Source organism: Bombina bombina, chromosome 5 (genome assembly GCF_027579735.1).
Source record: "Bombina bombina isolate aBomBom1 chromosome 5, aBomBom1.pri, whole genome shotgun sequence".
Taxonomy (NCBI): Eukaryota; Metazoa; Chordata; class Amphibia; order Anura; family Bombinatoridae; genus Bombina; species Bombina bombina.
In genome coordinates, this window is record NC_069503.1 from 542,164,229 (window position 1) to 542,172,375 (window position 8,147).

Genomic DNA, 8,147 nt, shown 5'->3' on the forward strand with positions numbered 1-8,147 from the left:
CGTTCTCCAAAAGCCATAGGGAAGGCATTTGCTGCCTATTACACATCCCTATACAATTTAAAAAATGAATCCTCAAGGATTGAGGTAGACAGACTGGCTATCCAGCAGTTCCTGGCAAAATTAAACCTCCCTTCTTTGAATGTAGAATCAGTTGATGATCTACTCGCCCCGTTTGACATAGAGGAGGTAAAGGCGGCTATCCTCGCTTTGAAGCCTCATAAAGCACCTGGCCCCGATGGGTTCACGGGTCTATTCTACCGTAATCTTGTCCACCTCTTATCCCCGGTTCTACTACGCCTCTACCAGGAAGTTGCAGAAACTGGAACTTTCCTTCCCGAATACCTGGAGGCTAGCATTCTGGCCATTCCCAAAGATGGGAAAGATCCCTCGCTCTGCGAGAGCTACAGACCAATTTCGCTAATTAATGTCGACGTCAAGGTCTATGCCAAAGTCTTGGCAACTAGACTTGGAAAACATCTACCCTCACTTATCCATTTGGACCAAGTGGGATTTATCCAGGGCAGGCAAGGTACTGATAACACCCGTAGACTCCTAAATATATTTATGGAAGCAGCTGATATGGAATTGCCCCTCCTCACCCTGTCCCTGGATGCAGAAAAAGCGTTTGACAGGGTGAGGTGGGAATACATGTTCTGCACTATGGAGCGTTTTGGGCTCCCCAGAGTGTTCCAGACTGCTGTCGCAGCCCTCTACACCTGCCCGACGGCGGTGGTTAAAGGATTGGGTTTCTGTTCACCTAAATTTCCCATTAGCAACGGGACCAGGCAGGGGTGCCCCCTGTCCCCGCTTCTTTTCGCCCTAGTTATGGAGCCGCTAGCAGAGGCAATTAGGGAAAATATAGGAGTCCAAGGCCTTCAGATACATGATACCCTGCAGAAGGTAGCGCTTTTCGCCGATGACCTCACCCTCTTCTTAACAAACCCGCTAGACTCTTTGCCCCCTCTCCTTGAAATTATTGATACCTTTGGTAAAATATCAAACTACAAAATTAATGTCGCTAAAACAGAGGCCTACACGATATTTGTTGGAGAGAAGGAACAGAGACATCTTAGGAGGTCTTATTCATTTAAGTGGTCTACGATCGGTATCAAACACTTAGGGATATTTCTGTCCCATGTAAAGGACACAGTGATACAGGAGAATTATGCAACTCTACTAAAGAGATTAGACCCTAAGCTGAAGTCTAAGAAATACGAGGAAATCTCATGGATGGGCAGAATAGCTGCCCTTAAAATGATGATCCTCCCCAAATTAACCTACATCATGAGGTGCATCCCCATCCCAGTCCCAGAACGGATCTTACGCGGTTTCCAAACCTTATTCAACTCATATGTTTGGGAAGGCAAGAGACAGAGAGTAGCGGCAGCCACGTTGCAGGCCCCAGTAACCAGAGGTGGGCTGGGCCTACCTAACGTTCAGCTATATCATCAGGCGGCCATGCTTACGCATGTCTCAGCGTGGGGACCTACCTTACCTCCTACTAGGTGGAGGGAACTAGAACAAGCTTCCCTCCCGGCATACATTGATCTTTCAGACCTACTCTGGGTCCCCCAACATTTAGCTACTCGAATACCAGTCTCAAACCAGCTTATCAAAGGTTGCCAAACAACTTGGTTCCAACTGAGACACAACCAATTGATAGCCCCGCATCCGTCCCCCATTCATCCTGTCCTGTCACTCCTACGGGAACTACCTAATGTCAAGCTAGCTCTCTGGAGAACCCATGAGATTACCTCCCTGGGTGACTTTTACCAGAATGAAACCCTCCTCACAAACCAAGATATGATAGCCAGATTTGGCATCCCTCGTCAGCTAGACTTTGACCTCACGAGACTTAGATCCCTTATGAAGGCTTGGGGATTTCTGACTGACAAGATTAGGGCCCCCACCATCTGGGAGATAAGATGGAAAACTAACCAACAACTATACAAACCCCTGACTGCTCACTACCAATCTCTTCTAGGGCTCCCTACCCTTGTAAAGACAAGGCATATGATCTCCTGGGAAACTGAATTGGGATTGACCTTCACTCCGTTGGACTGGTCTAGGGCTATACAACTAACCAAAGCTGCTCTCCATTGTGTCACTCTATACGAACTTTACTTCAAGATCATTACCAGATGGCACCTGGTGCCGACCAAGCTTCGCACTATATACCCTAGCCACTCTCCCCTGTGTTGGAGAGAATGTGGCGAGATTGGCACACCACTACATGTGTGGTGGTCGTGTGATCGACTGAGACCGCTCTGGTCTAAGACCTCTGCGATTTGCGCAGCACTGGAGCTCCCGACACCTGATGCCCCGAGCCTAGCCCTTTTACATATAGGGATAAAAAAGATTCCGAAATATAAGAGATATCTGTTGGTCTACCTGCTGACATCTGTAAAGATGCTGATAGCCAGAAACTGGAAGAAACAACAGCCCCCACGATGGCAAGCAGTGGTTGACCACTTGCACTACATCAAATCAATGGAAGACTATGTCTTCCGCATACACAACCAATCTGCTATCTTTAGTCAGATATGGGAACCTTGGGAAACACTCCTTAAATTGGCTACGTAACTCCCCCTTCCCTTGGCCATTGTTGGCCTGTTCTGGCTGGGTCCCTAGTCGTCCTGCGGGATGTGCCCCGCTGTTACTGAGCTGAGATACCGAGACATAAAATTCCCCCCCCCCCCTCCCACCTCTGATTCCTTCCCTTTCCCCTACCCCCCCCCCCCCCCTTTTTCATGTGAGGATATATAGAGTAGATCCTCGCACTCCACCTATCATACATATTTATTATGAACACCTATTAGTTTTCGCACATGACTGTCAGACATCTTAAGTATGGCATACACTGCGATACTTTAATTAAAATATGAAACTTTAATGGTTCCTTAGAATGACCAAAACATCACAACAGATATATTCGGCACGCATTAGGCAATATCTTTATTATGTTTATGAGTTTTATCCTAGATGCATTGTTCCTGATCGTAACTCATTCCTCCTCTACTTGACAGCGTGTAACCTCATTTCGATTTATGTCAAATGCTATTTGTGTTGTTTTTTGGTTTATGTACCCCACTTATTAATAAAAACTTATTTAAAATAAAAAAAAAAAAAAAAAAAAAAAAAAAAATGGTGCAAAAGAGTGCAAAAATGTCCAAAATATTGCAAACAATCCCAATGGGTTTCCACAATGGGATAGGAATACATTGAAAAATTAAAAATACACGTGTGAAAAAATGAAAAAAATAAAAAAAAAAGATGAAAATGATATTAAAATGCTGAAATAAGTCAGTGTTGTAACTCCTGGTGTATATATAAAAAGAGTGAACAAACTTGTTTGTTTGATAAAAGTTATCCTCAAATAGGATCCTAAATGCTCCTTATGTCTTCCTATCCAATCCTAAGTGTCCCTATGGAAATAAAACCAATAGTGTAGATTGTACAGATATGAGAGATATTATTGGAGTAGTGCTTACCAGCTGGGTCAACGCGTTTCGGCCCTAAATCAGGCCTTTATCAAGACTGGTTTCTTACTATAGCTGGTAGATTTAAGTACTGTTTGTTTGCCTGATTAGCATAATCTAGGCACCTTCTAAACCGGATGTGTAAAACCGGAAATAATGAATATATTTTCTTAACTCCTCTAAGTGTATTTTGCTATATACATGTAACTTCAGTTTGGTGTCCTTAACTGTTTATGCCTTCATTGTGTTATAACCATTTGAACATCTTGGTTAATATGTATTCATCTGCTCTGTGTGGTTTGTTATGGTCTTACCATATGTTTTTGTAGATCACTCAATCAGGATCGAGTGTATGTTAATCCCGTATTTTCTCGATCATGATTCGCTAAGGCCCCATTTTGGATCTGTTACACAATTGGCTATGCATATGTGGCCGTCAATTCTTGTAACCAATCGGTTGATACCTACTATCAGCTGATTGCGATATATGTATACAGGTGGCCCTCGGTTTACGCCGGTTCAATTTGCGCCGTTTCAGAATAACAACCTTTTTTTCAGTCATGGGACTGCTATTGAAATACATTAAAAATCAGTGCACTAATTAAAATAGCCAGTAGGTGGAGCTGTCCGCTTGTGTTTCAGCAAAGTTAAGCTAGTTTAACAGTCTGAAATTGATCTGTGTACACAGATCAGACAAGACCTATCGAGCAAGATCTTGCAGCCACTTCCCTATTATCTTCCTGTCCAGCTGCTTGAGATGAGGGTGCCTAACTGCCTATTAATCACTGCAGATTGAAATGCATAGAATAGGTGCAGAACCATCATTATCTAAAATGCTAACAATGCAGAGAACTGATTGCAGAAAAATGCAAGTAAAAAAACGTTTTTGTTCATTAAACTTAGTTTGATGATGATGCAGTCTGTTGTGTGATTATTTTATTAGGTGATGTTTAGCAAATGTTTTTGTTCATTAAAGGGACAGTCTAGGCCAAAATAAACTTTCATGATTCAGATAGAGCATGTCATTTTAAACAATTTTCCAATTTACTTTTATCACCAATTTTGCTTTGTTCTCTTGGTATTCTTAGTTGAAAGCTTAACCTAGGAGGTTCATATGCTAATTTCTTAGACCTTGAAGCCCACCTCTTACAGATTGCATTTTAACAGTTTTTCACCACTAGAGGGTATTAGTTCACATATTTCATATAGATAACACTGTGCTCGTGCACGTGAAGTAATCTGGGAGCAGGCACTGATTGGCTAGACTGCAAGTCTGTCAAAAGAACTGAAAAAAGGGGCAGTTTGCAGAGGCTTAGATACAAGATAATCACAGAGGTTAAAAGTATATTATTATAACTGTGTTGGTTATGCAAAACTGGGAAATGGGTAATAAAGGGATTATCTATCTTTTAAAACAATAACAATTCTATGGTAGACTGTCCCTTTAAACTTAGTTTGATGATGATGCAATCTATATTATTAGGTTTATAATGCTGTTTAGCATTTAAAGTCTTCATTTCAAACCTTTAAAAATAATGTATTAGGTGTTACTTATGACAATTTTGAGAGGGGCCTGGAACCTAACTCCCTCACTTCCCATTGACTTACATTATAAACTGGGTTTCAACTTACAACAGTTTCGATTTACAACCATTCCTCCTGGAACCTAACCCCGGCGTAAACTGAGGGCTACCTGTATATTGTGCGGACCAAAATAAGTGGCGGCCGTCAGATTGGGTCATCTAATCATGATCGAGTAGGGGTACTAACATAATCATATGACCGTGATTGGATAGATGTGACTCCGAGGTTCTATTATTTAAATACTTTGCCTGTTTTTCTCTTAAACTTCTAACACCTTCCGACAATCAACTTTTAAAAAAAATAGGAAAAAATCAACCTGAGCGATGCATTTTAAATGCTTGAAATGTATATCATATGGCTAATGTGAATAGTCTGCATGGAATGTGACACTGATTAGGTTAAAATAGGAAAAGTGGCTGAGTAATTTACTTTGGTTATATTTGTGCCATCATTCTGCAGATAATTATATTTCTGCCATAGAGTGTAGAAGTGATTTACTTATGGAATATATCAGTATTCTTGGTCTGAAAGGAATGCTTACAATATCCCCAAGGTCTATATTTACACAGGGATCTGTTTGACAATCCTGTGAAAACTAGGCTGAACTATTTTTGGTCAGCTATTAGATACTGCTTCAACCTAGTGGAGAGTTGTCAAAAAACACATCTACATTTCGGTGGATTATTAAACGCCAAATACAGAATATTATTTAACACTAATAGCTTATTAAAGTGAACAAAAGAGGAGGAATGTGTTCGACAGCTTCTTTTTACATCAGCTATCATGGGTTAATTGATGTATGGTCATAATAGTCAAATCATAATTTATGTGCCCTTGTAGTGTTATATAGCTATAATCGGATATGGAAACTATTACTCTAAAGTCTAAATATCAGTAGGGAAAGGTGACCTAAGGAGGGATAGATAATGATATAATAGAGGGATGGTATGAATGGGAATAGCTAATCTGTCTGGTGTGGGCATATTCTCCTTACAATACCTTAAAGGGACACTCAAGTCAAAATTAAACTTCATGATTCAGATAGAGCATGGAATTTTAAACAACTTTCCAATTTCCTTTCATTAACAAAATGTGCACAGTCTTTTAATATTTACACTTTTGAGTCACCAGCTCCTACTGAGCATGTGCAAGAGTTCACAGCATATACGTATATGCATTTGTGATTGGCTGATGGCTGTCACATGATACAGGGGGAGTGGAAATAGACATAACTTTGCAATTTATTTTAAAAAAATCTACTACTCATTTGAAGTTCAGACTAAGTGCTATTGCATTGTCTTCTTATCATGCATTTGTTGATTATGCAAATCTACTGTATTGACTGGTCCTTTAAGGGGAGATTAAATAATATGGTATATCATCATATAGACATTCTACACCAAATACAATTATTATTAGTTTTTATTTTTCCTTTTTTTGATTTAGGAATCACTTGGACACATCAGGTACATTTTTATTCTTTATTTTTTCTATCTTTCATGGGGAGTGTAAAACTTTTTGGATATCCTTTTGGACTATTTTCTGGACAACTTTCCGATAACCCATTCACATTATAATCTTTAATTAATCATTTGTTTTTACTCATTGGGATCCCTTTGATTGTTTTAATAATAGTTTGTTTTTATGATAGTTCTTATGAAGATAACATTTCTTTATAATAAATATATTTTATGTATTCACTTGCACATATTGGTTATTTGTACACTTCAGCCCTTTCATGTGGTGTTCTTCTTATAGAACACACTTCTTTAGAGTATATTGTATCTAAATAACTGTTGTCACCCTTTACCTCCCACACATTTTATCAATCTCAATTGTTAAAGGTGGAACATGCAATTTTAAGAGAGTTTCCAATTTTCTTCTATTATCGAATTGTGCAGTTTTTTTTTTATACACTACTGAGCATGTGCAAGAGTTTACAATGTATATGTATATGAGTCTGTGATTGGCTGATGCCTGTTACATGATACAGGTACACATTGAAGGACTTTTTATACATATATATAAAAAATAAACTACTGCTTGTCTTATTATGTGTTTGTTTATTATACAATACTACTGTATTTAACAGCCTGTTAATCTGTTTGCTTGGACACTTAACATTTCCAATTGAACATTATTATACAGTTACTGTTATACAGCTATTATTTTCCTTATCAATGCTTTAAATTGTATTTATCACCAATTAATCAATAGTCAGTATACACTTATCAACAAAAACTTTCCAATTTTTTTTTTTTTTTCTAATCATCTCATCCTATGAACTATATTAATATTTGGTGAACTGTACTTTGCTAGGAATATTTACAGTGTTAATCACTGTCCTGTCTAGTTTCCCTTACTTTATCCTGAGGATCATATTTATTAAAGGGACAGTCTACTCTAAAATGTGTATTGTTTAAAAAGATAGATAATTCCTTTATTACCCATTCCCCAGTTTTGCATAATTAACTGTTATATTAAAATAATTTTTACTTCTGTGATTACCTTGTATCTAAGCCTCTGCAGACTGCCTCCTTATCTCAGTTATATTTACTGACTTCCATTTTAACTAATTAGTGCCAACTCATGAATAACTCCACAGGAGTGAGCACAGTTTTTATCTATATCACACACATGAACGAGCAGTATCTTGCTGTGAAAAGCTATAAAAATGCCCTGAGATAAAGGTGGCCTGCAGGGACTTAAACAGGCAGAAATTTAGAGGTTTAAATGTTATAAAGTATATTATTATAACAATGTTGGCAGTGCAAAGCTGGGGTAGTAAAGGTGTTATCTATCTTTTTAAACAATAAAAAAATTGAGTAGACTGTCCCTTTAACAATTTAAGAGCTGCCTCTGATATGTGTCAATGTTCTCTATAAGATCATAGAAATGGAGAGGTTTAGCTTACTCAAAAGATATTTGAATTATTTTAGGCCAGTTGAATGTCTGTTGAAATGTCATTAGAAATACATTTATGAAAAAATAAGCATATTTTTATTTATTGATCCATAAGAACCGTTGAAAATATTAGGTATCTGTGACATATTTTAAAAGGTAATCTAAAATCTAAGATTGTAG